Raw genomic sequence first — 13,277 nt, forward strand, 5'->3', positions numbered from 1 at the left:
ACTATGAAAATCAATTAGATCGATTTTAATTTCACAGCTATGTGCTCACATTTAAACTAATGTTTGAGTTCGAAGAAGATCGAAGATCATACAGAGAACTAAACTTACTTTCCCTATGATGATAACAGTTCTGCAATTCACAGAACGATTCCATCCAGAGATTAAAACTAACCCTGAAGAATAAGTAATGAATATTGGGATTTATTGTACATTTTTCTAATATTTTTATTGAACAATTTCATGCAACAACTAAGATTTGCTGGAGATATATAGATGACAAAATCGTTATTCCCCCTCATGAATCCGTGATATTAGTCGAGTTTTTGAACCTCAAAATTATCTCCTCTACATTTTTGGCTAACTGTACTACACAACCATAGTGTCATATGAGGTGTTATTCCTCAGACAGCATTTTATCCAAATAAAATATGTACGTGTTGATATATAAACCAAACTATACTGAATCTCTTGATAAATTGATTTACGTTGTTTGACAAAGCATGAGAAATATGATCTAAAAAGTAAAAACTCTAGAAGATGATGAATCAGAGAATTGAATACCTAAACGTTTCATAAAATGAGTAAAAAACAATAAGAAACTTTACAATTCAAAGCATGAAATTAAATTAAAATGTACGCATTTGTGAATCATAAATACAGGGTGACCATTAAGTCTTAGTACGACTTTATAACTTTTAAACGGCAAGAGATATCGCAACCAAATTTGGTATACCGTTACTGGAAATTACTTTTCTGTGTACATGGTGGTCGGATTTCACCTTTGGGGGATGGCCCGTAGGGGGTTATAAGAAAATCTTTAATGACAGCCTATGTTGAGTTGTACACAATTTTAAATGTCTACTAGCACTGAAAACAATGCCGCAAACCGGACTTCAAAAGGTTGATCCAGTCGTAAGAAATCGCTGTTCAAAGTTTAAAAAATGTTTAATACCATTATTACATAAGAAATAACTAATACTGTAGCTGTTAGAAGTGAAGAGGAATACTTACTGAAAGTCTTTCAAAGTAGGTGTTCAAAATGTTCACCATCGGACAGCTGCCAATGTGCTAACCGGTTATAAAAGCCGGCTACTGCTCTTTGTATGTATTCTCGTGGAATAGCTTGAGCTTCATGTGATATCCTATGTCTGAGTTTTTTCAGATCTGTAGGCTGAGTTCGATACACTTTGTCCTTGATGTAGCCCCATAGGAAGTAGTCAAGCGGAGTTAGGTCAGGGGAACGAGCCGGCCACTCAATCGCACCACGTTTTCCAATCCACCAGTGTAGGAATACTGCATCTAAGTATTGCCTTACCTGAACACCATAGTGTTGCGGTGCTCCGTCTAGTTGGAAAAAACATGTTTGGAAGTCAGCGTCCAGAGTAGCTTGTAAAGCAGGAACAATCTCATTTTGGAGCGTATCATGATTCTTGTTGGCATTTAAATTCCCATCGATGAAAAATGGTCCTATAATTGAATTACGTATGATAGCTGCTCATATGTTTAATTCTTGGGGATGTTGTGTGTGACACTCACTCATCCAGTAAGGGTTAACATTGTCCCAATACCGGCAGTTATGCCTGTTAACATGGCCATTCAACATAAAAGTCGACTCATCTGAGAATACAATACCGTCTAAAAGTATTTGGTTTTGGTCAATTTTATTCATCATAATTTCACTGAATTCCATCCGGCGATTAAAATCATCTTCGCTTAGTTCCTGCAACAGGGTAACACGGTATGCTTAGAAACCAGACTTCTTTAATAATTTGCGAACTGAATCACGACCTATTCCATGAGATTGTGCTGCTGATCTAACTGATTCGTTTAGATTTTCAATGAAAGACTGAAGAATGTTTAATGAGCAGTCTTCGTCTGTCACAGTACTTGGTCGTCCAGATCTGGCTCGATCCTTAACACTACCAGTGTCTACAAAGAGAGCAACTGTGTACTGTGCAGTGGATTTAGAAATAGGAGCTCTATCAGGAAAAGTAGCATTGAATAAATGTGTCACTTCTGCAAACGGTCTTACATCATCACCCCAACCGCGCATCATTAAGAGTGTAATTCTTTCACGCTCACTAAGCGACATCTCTTAAAACTTATAACTTACAGTAACAGGATATGGTTGCAAAAAGTACTGTAGCTTGAGTGGAACTGATAAGTCAACTAATAGACAGATAACAGCCATTATGGGGAAGTCCAGTGGATGGGAAACCCTGACCTAGAGGCACTGCTTTCACTTTTCATTGTACTTCTTAATGCAGCAGGTTTTTCTTATTACACGTAGCACATTGTCAGACAACCAAAAGTAAACATTTTGAACATCTACTTTTCAATGAGTTCACTAAGTACTCCCCTTAACTTCTAACAGCTACAGTATTAGTAATTTCTTATGTAATAATGGTATTAAACATTTTTTAAACTTTGAACAGCGATTTCTTCCGACTGGATCAACCTTTTGAAGTCCGGTTTGCGGCAATTTTTTCAGTTTAAGTAGACATTTAAAATGATGTACAACTCTACATAGGCTGTCATTAAAGATTTTCTTATAACCCCCGACGGGCCGTCCCCCAAAGGTGAAATCCGACCACTATGTACACAGAAAAGTAGCTTACAATTTTCAGTAACGGTATACAAAATTTGGTTACGATATCTCTTGTCGTTTAAAAGTTATAAAGTCGTCTTAAGACTGGTCACGGGAACTTTTGCCAACAACAAAGTAAACTGAAATAGTTGACTGAAGAATCGACTGAAGACTGAATCACAAAGATGATTTTGATACAATGCTAAAACACAGTGTAGAAACAGAGTTTTATCCAACATTTTAGGAATCAATCTGTACCAGTGTCAAGTTTCAGACGTTGCACTAACCGATAGGTGAAATGGAGCTCAACTAAATATTCGCATTGAATCAGCTCTTCCAACCATAACTATGTAACGTTAAAAAGTAAAATAACTGTCACATACATTCTCATTCAGTCTACAACGAACAAAAAATAAATACTGCTTTATAATTATAATTATCTCTCTAAAAAACAAGTAAAAATGAATTGATTTCTTTTGCTAGTAATGTACTTGTACGTGCATTCTTTTAGACACAACGGCACTGGCTTCAAACCCACCACTTTCAAGTATCCTAGCGGCTCATCATGAAATCATGGACATATTAAAATTCATTAGAGATACCTAAAGAAGTAGTAACAGTGTGAGCGTTACCAGAAGGGCGTTACCTTATTTAGTCTTATTTATTTAATACAACATTTAAAATACAACCATAGCTTATGAAAATTATCTTAACAGTGAAATACAAAGTAAAAACTAAACATTACAACAAATATATTGTTTTCTTCACAATCCTTAGACCGTCAAAAATAGCCTTCAAACAAAGAATCGATTCTTTGCTACGGACCATGAACCAATAAAGAGTTCAAACAACTTGAGAGTGTGCATATAAGTTAACTAAACACACTGAACATTATGTTGCATAAGTAGTATAAACGTTGAAAACCGTATGCCCGTTGCGTTAACTCTACAAACTTCTTTTCATAGTAGGAAAGCAAGTAAAATATTGTCTTCTGCGTCTAAATAATTACTTAAGGAAGGATTTGCATATCGTCCTTGTGAAAGAAACCTCCTCGCAAATAGTATGGAATATAAGAAAACTGAATTTTAAAAATCCTGGTTGGTACAGAATAATATAATATTCTGGAAAACATCCAAAATAGATTAAAAACATAAAACCAAAATTTAAGACTTTTATTGTTTTGTGAGGCCTTTCGATAGCGAGGCAATCTTATTCAGACACCTGACAAAAGTCTTAAATATTGGTTTTATGTTTTAATGTAAGTTAGCAGTAACCAATATAAGCTCCATCTACAGCATCCAAAATAGATGTAAAAAATTTCTGAAATTGATATGAACAAGAAAATCTATTTTTAAATTAGCCTTAGACTATTTTTTGAATAAAGATAGCAAAGCGAATGCAGATGCAAATAATAATAGTTTATTAAAGCTCGCCTCGAAAATTCTCTATGAAGCGGAAATATTAGTTTTGACCAAGGGTGTAAACTTTTCTGGGGCACAAAAATTGGTAAGGACACTGGATTTCGTAATTGGGATCGGATCACCTGTTGCACAGTTATCTGAGGAACAGGGTGACTGGTTTCGTTGTGAGGCTAGTCTTTTGCTCAAAAAGATTTCTCCCACAGCGCCCAATTCGACAATAGAGGAAAAAGTCTATGTCGATCCCTGTGAAAGACGACTTTTTCAAAATATTACCAGACGATAAATTCAATGCTCCTGTTGTACGTGACTCAATAACGTATAAGGAAAAGATTACGGAAACATTAAATAAAAAAAACTAGTAAGTTTTGACGTCTATTCACAAATGTACCAGTTCCAGAAACTCTCCAAATCATTGAATCACGGCTCAAATAAGACCAAACGTTAATGGAAAGAACTGAAATTCCCGTGCCAGTAATTATGGAACTGTTAGAATTATGCACGTATACCACTCTGTATCAAAAGGGCATTTACTCACATCGTGACAGATAATTCAGGATGTGTAAGCTGGGGTACGATAAGGGGCCACCTCCGGTTGATATCACATGAGAACAGGTAACTGACTCGTAATCATGCACCTTGGAAGAAGAGGAGACTAACTATGTTTCAGCGTCTTCACACCCAAATGGGTAGGGGAAAATACTCCTTTATGTTGAAGATAAGAACAGTCTTGAACAGTAAGAGAGCTCCAACTACTCCATCAGCCACATTCCGCAGTAAACTGACCTATCGATCAACTCTTATAAAAATATCTCGACATTTAAGGTAAATCATGTGCTGATCCTGGGCATCTATTGTGTTTCACAGCTATATGTGATCGGTTAACTTATCTCTATACCCTGTGTAGGTTCAACAAGAAGGAATAAAACAGCCAAAAGTGTACACCCTTGAGGTATATTAATCTTACAAGATATTTAACTAGTTATAAACATGGAGGTTATTTTTTACAGTTTTAGAACGATGTGATTTGTATGAAATAGTATTTTACATGAAATATTCCAATATTGATTGTTTATGTAATTTATGTCAATATAATATATTTTAGAACGTCTAAAATTTTAATTAGAGTTTTATAATTAATGGTTATTATGTTTTCCTCCTCAGGAAGAGGGGTAATTTTACTGTTTGAGCTATTACATCGATTTATGTTTGTGCCTCCAAGCTTAAAACGTTATTCAAACTTTGATACTATTTTCTTATTTTAAATAATCTTACACAAATGCATTTGGAAGAAACAGTAATTAATTTCTGTAAAATTTACATACCTATATTAAAGAAACTGTAGATAGAAGCAATTTGTAAGGTAAATAGAAGAGAAATAAAATTTTAAAAATCTACCATTGCATAAGAAAGCTATTTGAAAACATTGACTCTTTATCTTGAAATAACTAACACAATGCAAAATATTAATAACATCAATAATTTTAGAACAGACACACAATCCACTCAATCAGTGGGAACTTACAATAATTCTAATTAATAAAATCTAAGACACAAATTACTGAGAAAATATTAAAAGTTGGGCGGGTCGAGCAGGATCTATAAATAACTATAACGTGTTTAATGAACTCTATTTCTGAACTGTATCTTATCAGTTGGTAGCGCAACCCATTCCCGCGCCCTGCCCATGTACGGCCGAACAATAAATACAATACATTTTTAATATTCATTGTAAACTCAGCTACTGCCATCTCTCAGCATTTCTAAGCCATTTACTTTAAATATATCATACAAATAAAAAATTAAAATCATCCAAAGAAGGCGATATTTTGATCTGAGGAATAAAGTACATTAAACTTATAATTTCAAACACACCAATTTATAAAATTAATTTGAAAGAAATAAGTAACAAATTTCCTATGAAAATAAAATTGGTTTTTGGATACTCCAATTTTTAAGACGGTGACCATATATTTAGCCGAACCACAGAACAAATTCACTCTTATATATTTTATCAATCTGTTCAAGATAAACTATAATTAATATCAGGCTCATTGTTTTAGCTTAATGCAACATGCTAAGGAAACTTGCCTCACTATCCACGAAAGCAATTCTCTCCATATTGCTTCTACTGCTCCATCTGTGAAACCTCGGTCCCTAATAAATGTTATTGAGTGACCCTTTTCCAATGAACGTAAATTTCCAATATCATATGAGGAGCAAGATTTTTTTATTCAGGACAAAGAACTGAGCATTATCAAAGTCATTTATTGTAGACGGTGGAAAGTTGGAAAGTTTTAGGTATGTAGAGGGATATATCCACGCGATATCTCACAAAACTAACGTATGTTTAAAAACTTTGCATGAAGCTTCATGTATACAAAGGATCCATTGAGTTTGCATGGCGCTCCATGGGATTTGGTGGAGTGCTAGTAAAATTTAGAGTAGTAAAATTTAATATTCTTACAAAACAAAGTAGAATAAATAAATTCGAATACAAACTGAGTTCAATCACATGATATTTTAACACAGGGAATATTAACACGTGTAGCCTAACTATCCCGAAATCTACATCTTGTTTCCATGACTTTGTGTGTCAAATTTAATATTGAAATAGTGTTTTGAAACCCAATTTCATAAAGTAAATTGTTATATATCATGTGTCAAACGTAACTTCTTAAACGAAATTGTTATATGTCATGTGGCAAGATATTTCGAGAAAATTTGCAAGAAACTTCATTTCTACATAGTCTATGCTGTTTTACATGGGTTAGAAAAGTTTTACAAGATACCAACTATGTATAAATGTTTGTAACAATTCAAATGGTACTTTTCTTACAAAGTCTGTCAACACTTAAAAGGGCAAAACCACTTTAAAGATACGCTTGCACAAGCCAAGAGCGCCAAACATGTCACAGTTGAGATGTATCAGTTGTTTGTTGGACCTGGCTTCTATCTTTAAAGTGGCCATGCTCGCTTATGCATTAACTGATTTCTTTGAAACAAGTCCCGTTTGAATTATGATAAAAATAATTAATATAGTATAGTGGGCACCAAGTGTCTTATATATCCAGTAACTATATTTGATACTCGGTTTAGAAGATTTTAACAGACGCAATTTGACTAACATTATATAAAATATAACTAATTTAAATTTTTCTCTTATTTATTAAAACGTATGTGCAAAATTTGGTTACTTTAACTTAACTATTTCTAGAGAAATGTTTTATTAAAAATATATAATGTTGGCTAACAGCTAAAAGAGATATTTCTCAACCAGTAATTATATAAACTTGGTTTTAAATTATGAATACTATGGCCCCCAGAGGTTCGTGACACGCTTTTTTAAATATAAATTATATGTAAAAATATTTTAAAACATAAAAAAAATACTTTCTCCTCCAGGACTCGAACCCCGGTCTCCACTTGCCGAGCGAGCGTGCTACTACTACACCAGAGAAATAGTTTATCTTGAATAACTGCCCGAATAATTAGTCACAATGTATTAAAAACATTTTCATTGCGCCTTTTAAAAACTTCTAATGAGATATAAAAATATATTTATCAACATTTACGAACATAAACATAATCAAATGTTAATTAAATATATATCGAATTAAACAAAGTATTAAATAGTTTTAAATTTGGCTTCGAACATTATAGTTAATTAAATAATTTATTGATTAAATAAATGATTATGCAATTAATATAATATTTATATTTTAAAAGAAGAAAATTATATAAGAAGAATGTCCTAATAGAAATTTAATCAATTGCCCATACACTGTATATTCAGTTAAACATAATACTTAGTTACTAGAACTCTCTGGTGAGGGTAATATACGTTGCTGGGTTCACAAATCATTTGACCAATTTTCAGACAATTTATTTTTATTACGCTGTTAAAGAAATATTAGTATTTCATTAATGAGCTTCAAGTTTTGCAGCGATGTTTACAACAGGGTTTACAGCCAGAGGCTATTTAAGATTTTGGCATAGTTCAGCGTAGCGTCTTATTAGTAGATTATTTTTTGTGATTTTTTTATATTACTAGAGGTAAAATTTTAAATTATTGTCTTGTTAAAGATGGTAGTTATAAGATATTATGTACTGTTCTTATGGACACCATTAATTTGTGATAGCCCTGAAAACTATATACTTATAAATTTTGCTTGATTGTTGTACATATAGTTATTTAAATTTCCCATATCATGTTCAAAATTATACTAGCATCGTCAATAAAACGGAATCAAACTAATGGTTTTAAATTTTGATAATTTAGGAACGTTTGTTCCAGAAGTCTTGGAATTATGTATAACAAATAATTATCACGCAAAAATTTTAGGGACAATATTTAAAAATATAATAAAATACCACATATTGCTTTTGAGGTTCACTGAATCTACCAAATCCTTATAACACAAACACAAAAAAGAATGGAATAAACATAGTATTGCCTGTATGCACATGAATTACTAACCAAACCAAGCATACAGTTGGTTGGTATATGGTTGGGTCGTATTAATTTCCAATACAACTTTTTTCATTTTGAAATGGAACGTGCTCATATGTTATAATTAGTGAAATTTCTTTATTTCCCAAAATTTTAATATATTTTGTAAATAAAATATTTTTTATTTTCATTTAAAGATAAAAACTACTTTTTCTCAAAAATGTATGGATATCATTTAAATTAGAATTATTTCAAATCTGTCTTAAAAGGTTTATCCTTTTATTTTTCATTTTAAATTTGCCTATAACAAACATATTTTACCACAATAGCAAATCTAACTTCATACAAGAAATAGCACAGATTACTGCAACAACCTTTCAGACTGTGATTTAATATGATAGCCTTTTGACTGCTCCAATTGCTGATCACTTAAAGGAAAGGTTTAGCCGGTCTGTTTAGCCAATAGATCACTAACTCAGTGTCAGTACAAATGAAGTTTCACGTATAATTTGAAATATTCCTCTGTAAAATCCCATACACGCTTTCACTACCATCTTCATAGAAATACACACACACACACACACACACACACACACACACACACACACACACACACACACACACACACACACACACACACACACACACACACACATTATGTATATATATAATATACGTATATATATATATATATATATATATATATATATATATATATATATATATATATATATATATATATACAGGGTGTATATTATGTCTGGAAACACCCAAATATATCCTTTAATAATTTAAATATAAATTTGAAACATCTTACAATCGTGATAGAGATTGGGCATCTACTTTTTGGAACAATGTTTTGTTATGTCACACCAACGGGGGACGTCCTGCCGAGGGTATCGTGAATATTCTTAATGGAAGCCTATACCTTGTGATACATAATTTTAAAGGTAATAGCTTACTGAATTGAATGCCACAAACCGCATCTCAAGGGAATTATTCTATCAGAAAATAGAGCATTTTTAGTATTGAAAATTTACTGATGTTCAACAATGTAATTTTAACATGGTTCTTGCCACAAAATGTGTTACACTAATTTTTTAGCATTTTTTTAAATGTTCAATTAAATAAAACAAAAATTTCATTTTAAGCTGGTTCTATTAGCACAAATTTGCCAGTTTTTATTACAGTACAATTACTTATGTTATTGATTTCTTATTACAAATAAAAAATAATGTATGCTGTTAGAAAAGTCTTACAACAAACGTTTTACCTGCATTTGGTGTCAAAGCAATTGTTCGAACTGTGTTCCTTCTACGGTTTGACAATGAGCCAATCTTGTGTAAAATGATTCGACAGAGTTGCCTAACATTTCTTCAGTTATCAAAGCAATCTCCTCTATAATCCTGTTTCTTAGGTCTTCCAAGTTATGAGGCTTTCTTCTATTAAACATTGGATTTTAAATGACCCCATAGGAAATAATCGATTGGTGACAAATCCGGAGATCTTGGAAGCCATTCGATTTCTCCTCTTCGGCCAATCCATTTATGAGGAAACCTTAAATCCAAATACTCTCTTACCTGTCTCCCATAATGGGGTGGAGCACCATCCTGCTGAAACCATACATTATCAAAGTATTCTCCTGATGCAATTTGAATAGCTGGGATTATTTCATTTTGGAGCATATTGTAGTAAAGTTCGGCATTTAAATTTCCATTGATGAAAAAGGGTCCAACAATTTTGTTACCTAAAATTCCACACCATACGTTCAGTTTTTGTGGTTGCTGTGAATGGGACTCAGTAATCCAATGTGGGTTTTCACTAGCCCAGTAACGGCAATTGTGCCTGTTAACATTGCCATTTAGGAAAAAAGTTGCCTCATCAGAAAATAGTATGTTGGTCAGAAAATCTCTATTGTCATCACATTTGCGCATCACAAGTTCACAAAACTCAACTCTTCTGTCGTAATCATCCTCACTTAACTGTTGGACTAAATGAACTTTAAATGGTTTGTATTTATTAATTTTCATAATCTTACTCACAGACATAGGGTGCATATCATGTTGCTGTGCAGCTTTTCTGGGCGATGTATGTGGGTCTTCAATAAATGTTTGCAAAACATCTAGTGCATGTTCTTCATCTGTTGCAGATTGTATCCTACCCGACTTTGGCCGATTACGTACACTCCCTGTCATTTCAAAACGCTCAATAGTTTTTGATATTGTTGAAACACTTATGGGATTCCTTTCTGGGAAAGTGTCATTAAACAAATTACAAACTTCCCGATAAGATCTTTGACGATCGCCATATCCTCGCATCATCAACAAAGTAATTCGTTCTCTTTCAGACAATTCCATTAAAATGCCAAATAAAAACTGAACTACTGTAATTAGATAATTTGTTGACAGCAATGCTTCAGAGACACTGATTAACTCGACAGGAATGATATGACCTTTGTCCATTTGTAATTCCCAAGCTTAGACCGGTCTAGTGAAAGCTCCATGCTCAACAAACTGAAACCTGTAGACCAGATGATTAATAACACAATAATGTTTCTCATAGGCTAGTGACCTTTGTCTCTTTAAACCTTCCTGCTGACTGGAAAACACCAAGTACAGATTCATAAGTAATCAGAGAAAGTGACTCATAAGTTTTATTCATTGTAATAAAAACTGGTAAATTTGTACTAATGAAACCAGCTTAAAAATAAATTGTTTATTTTATTTTAATTGAACATTTAAAAAATGCTAAAAAATTAGTGTAACACATTTTGTGGCAAGAACCATGTTAAAATTACATTGTTGAACATCAGTAAATTTTCAATACTACCAAAGCATCACCCGACAAAACCGTAATATCCATTTTCCCCACAGTTGAGCTTTAGATCTGGAGGAAGGGCATTTCCTACTTCAACCCCAAATTGTTCATTGTCAAAGTGTAGCTTTTTGTGAAAACTAAACCTAACTTGAGAGATACACCACAAGAATTACACGCCTTAGGGAAGAAAAATGTAATTCGTAATTTCCTTTTCTAATCATAATATTTATTACGTTAATACCGTAACAATTTCATTAAATATTGTCATAAGTTAATTTCAAAACTTGATAGAGCTGGTGACTTCGGTCCAGTTATTGACAAGATAACATTTACAACTGGGAAATTCACAGAATAGCCATTATGATTGTAATGAAAGTAAAACTTTTGCCTCTTTAAATCGCAGTTCAATATTTCGTTCAGATTCTTGACTACCATTTATTTGAGGCTCGCGTATAACACTTTTGCTGATCAGGCTTTTCACTAATGCGCTATATCCCTAATAATAAAATATCAGACAAAACAATAAAACTAAGTTCTAGGTACTTTCATTGGCAACTACTGATTTGCAAAAACGCGTTACAGTTGTAGTTCTATTATAGTAATTTTGATAACAGCAATAAGCCGAGTAAGAATGACAATAGCAGTACCCTGCATTAGAAAATCTATGACCGTATGTACTTTGCACGCACGTAGCTTTTACCTTTAAACCACCGGGAAAGTTTGAAAACCGGAAATTTTTACTTTTAAACCCCTTAAAAAAATTTGCAAACTATCTCATTTTTCACTCTTGCAGGCATTTCTTTGAAGCCCGATTGCGGGCGAACCGTTTGAGCTAGCTCGGATCGGATACAAAATTGTTAGTCGGGAATGAAGTTATCCACAAAATATGTCCAGTAACAGTCTGCCCTATCCTCAATCATTTGGCTGGAAAACGCGTTTAAATACCTTACTTTTTACGTTGAACATTGTGACTCTGGGCTACATTGCAGCTAACAGTTTAAGTTTAGCACAAAATAAAAATGATATTTCAATAAAAAATAATGCGATTTACAAAAATTTTTTACTAGCTTTTTACTTTATCTTCATTGGTTTAGCCGTAAAACGTGATTCTGTTGAAAATTTCACTTAAAAGCTTACCTTCCGGGCTCGATAGTGGCCAAACCGTTGGCCTTAGCTTGAATGTAAAATTTCTTTTAATTAGCTATTGATAGGATCTACAAAAAAGGTTCAGCACCTTTTTGACGTTTATCTTTCCGTAAGCCTGATAAATGCTCTAAACTAAATGGCAAAGTCTTTGTCGTCAATTTTAGGTGTTTTAATTTTTGCAACTATAATTATTAGTGCAATTTATGCTGGTTCCAGATTGACCTTGTTACTATGTTAACGAGTGACTAAAATCCCCCTCCCGATCAAGAGTTGGCTGAGCGTTAGTGAAGCTTGAATAGTAGATAGAGACAGAGTGTTTATTTTATTTCATTTCATGAAATAGTGGTTCATTATCAAAAAACTCTGGCATGAAATGATAACCTCCTGAGTTAAATAAACCACCTGAAAAACTTATTCTTTTGATAAAAAACTACTGTGCACATATTATCGTAGCGCAGACATAAAACCCTTGTTGTACTGACTTAATCGTATTGTACAAAGTCAAGCCTACTTCCTGGTGTACCAGAAACTTTAAACTCGGGATAATTGTAGACTAGTATCCATGTATCCATTAGAAAACTCCTAAGAACAATCGATTTCTGCATTGCAGTTACTCTTGAACATCAGCAGAGCTGGCCAATGTAGACTTTTCTCCTAAGCTCTGTACTGCCTAAACAAGATGTCGTAGCTAAAATTTGACAGCAGAATCCTTTTAAATTTTCTACAAGAAGGTCTTTTTGTCGTGTCTCTAACAGTTAAGCCGCAAAATGCCCTTAAGTCAAAACTTTGGTTAAAATTAAACACTCTACTTTCGTAAACGACTCACTAGTATACGTCTACTAGAGTACATCGTGAA

Source organism: Homalodisca vitripennis, chromosome 4 (assembly GCF_021130785.1).
Source record: "Homalodisca vitripennis isolate AUS2020 chromosome 4, UT_GWSS_2.1, whole genome shotgun sequence".
Classification (NCBI taxonomy): domain Eukaryota; kingdom Metazoa; phylum Arthropoda; class Insecta; order Hemiptera; family Cicadellidae; genus Homalodisca; species Homalodisca vitripennis.